This window comes from Myotis davidii, unplaced genomic scaffold (genome assembly GCF_000327345.1).
Source record: "Myotis davidii unplaced genomic scaffold, ASM32734v1 scaffold1166, whole genome shotgun sequence".
Taxonomy (NCBI): Eukaryota; Metazoa; Chordata; class Mammalia; order Chiroptera; family Vespertilionidae; genus Myotis; species Myotis davidii.
The window spans coordinates 391,441-394,209 of record NW_006296539.1 but is presented as its reverse complement, the minus strand read 5'-3'; positions in this window follow the sequence as shown (position 1 = coordinate 394,209).

The following is a 2,769-nucleotide window of genomic DNA, read 5'->3' as shown; positions in this document are numbered from 1 at the left end:
GAGATTTTTTACTGAGCTGTACCCTTAAAACCTGTATGGTTTTGTTAACCAATGTCACCCTAATAAATTCAATTTAAAAAAAAGAATTATTGCTTTGTTGCAAATACGATGACTCTGCTGCATATTCCCAACACCATGATCGTTCCGCACGATGCAGTGTGCACATGATGTTTTACTGAGCTGTACCCTTAAAACCTGTATGGTTTTGTTAACCAATGTCACCCTAATAAATTCAATTTAAAAAAAGTAGTACTGCTTTGTTGCAAATATGATGACTCTGCTGCATATTCCCAACACCAGATGATCGTTCCTGGGAAACTCAGGTATGTGTGTATGACTGGATTTACTGAGCTCACAAGGAGGACACGTGCACATCTGGATAGCTGGAAACCCCACCCCTGGCTGCTTGCATCTGAGTGGAGAGGGAAGCAGAAGTCAGCTCATCATGGGAGCGTCATCAGCAGCGCTTGGAGAGGAATGTCATTGATTCCCCTCCTGGGGCTTCCGGTCCTGATGGCATCAGGAACAACAAGCAGCCTGCTGCAGAGGTGAAAACAGAGCCTCCAGGAAGGCAGGGGAAACGGGCATTGATGTGACCAGAGGTTCTGAGTGCCTAGTGCAAGTCCTGGGTCTTAAACAGATTTCTTGGTGCACGTCCCTGACAGATGTCTGAAACCCTGCTGTCCCAGACACACTCTGAGGGTCTTGAACGCTGTTTGTGCATTCTGGAGTGCTTTTTGGGGGGAGGGAAGGGTGTTGCTAGATATATTCAAGCTTGCTTTTAATGTAATTGTTAAAATACATACTGCACCCCTATGGTCAGACATGGTGGACATAACTTTTTAGTTCAATTACATGCAGCCCACTCCTGCCCTTCACCACCCAGTTGCTGTCATGTCCTCACAATGCTGTTGTCATTAGTGATCTGTTTTCTTCCAGAGCTTCATTTGCACAGAAATGATCAACTCACCTGTCACTGTATGCCACCTTATACCTTGCATTCAGGTCTCCGTGGAACATTCATTCTGGAACATTCATGTTTCCATGTGTGCCCTGCAGTGTGCCCTCTCCTGGGAAGGGCCAATCTTGCTACCATGAGCCTCTTTATTTAAATTTCAGCTCAAAAGCAACATCATCTAGCCGGCCTTTTCTCCATCTTCTCAAACTGAACTCATGCTGTTTCTCAAGTTCATGTGGCACTTTAATAATTAACATTATGATGCCCACATTCCAGTTTGCTTGGGACAGTCCAAGTTTATGCTGGATATTCCTGCTTATTTTTAATGATTCCCTCTGTTTTCCTCAAAAAATTCTGAATTAGGACAATAAATTATGTGTATAATTCTTCTTCCTACTATTTGTGTGCCTATTTATGTCCCTCCCTCCCTGTCCTGAGGTTTGAGGTTGGGAATGGCACCTCTCTCAAAGTTACCTTTCCCCAGGGCCCAGCCAGTACTTAATACATAGTAAATAGTCAGTGATATTTGTTTAAAGTGAACTTTACTGTACCTCAAAGGCTAAGTATGATTTAAAAGGCCGAGAGTGGAGACATTTTTATATATTCATATATATATATATATATATATATTCAGATATATATATGAATATATATATTTCTCACCCCCCTTTGACCCCAAAATAACATAGCATAAAGCTGTGTTTTGTTTTATTTGGGGAGTTGTGTGTATTTTTTTATCTTAATTTTTTTACTTAAAAAATGGGTGTCTTTGATACCTTCCAGGTCAATTTTATTGATTTCAGCGTGGAAGGGAGAGGGAGAGGTTGATAGAAGTATCAACAATGAGAGAGAATCATTGATCTGCTGCCTCCTACAAACCTCCCACTAGGGATCGAGCCCACAACCCGGGCATATGCCTTGACCAGAATCGAACCCAGGACCCTTCAGTCCATAGGCTGACACTGTATCCACTGAGCCAAACCAACTAGGGCAAGAGTAGACACATTTTAAAGATTATTACAGTGATATTAGGGATAATACTAAGAGATGCCATTGCAAAAAATTATACTAGCCAGGGTGTGCTTCTTACTCCCCAAAATACCACCTAGTAAACCTCCTACACACTAACTTCAGCATCTGCTTCCAGGGAACCCAAATTGTAACACTGGTCAAGATTCATGATTTCAAGACACAATTTAACTAAAATAATTAAATATATTCACGGAAATAAATAACAGTATAAGACATATTATCCTATCTAATAAAAGAGAAACATGCAAATTGACCATAACCCCAACACTCTTCCCATTGGCTAATCAGCAGGATATGCAAATTAACTGCCAACCAAGATGGCAGCCAGCAGCCACGCAGCTGAAGCGAACAGGAGGCTTGCTTACTCCAGTGACGGAGGAAGCCAACGTTCCCTGCCTGCCGCTGCTGGGCTCTGAGCTTGCACTCTAAGAAACATTGTTACAAATATAGAAGCTAAACAAAACCCCAGAAACCTGCTTTCAGTCAGCCGGGATCTCAGAGCTGGAGTCGCAACAAAGTTTCAAATACAGAAGGTAAAGAAAGCCAGAAACCTGCTTTTAGCAGTGAGGTCTCAGCTCCAGTGACAGCCATAAATCCAAGAATTAAAAAAAAGGAAAAAAGGAGCGGTTGGGAGCTTCAGTCACCCCCAACCTGAAAACAGCCCTCAGCCCCTCGCCCAGACTGGCCAGGCACCCCAGTGGGGACCCCCACCCTGAAGGGTGTGTGACCAGCTGCAAACAGCCATCATCCCCTCACCCAGGCTGGCCAGGCACCCCAGT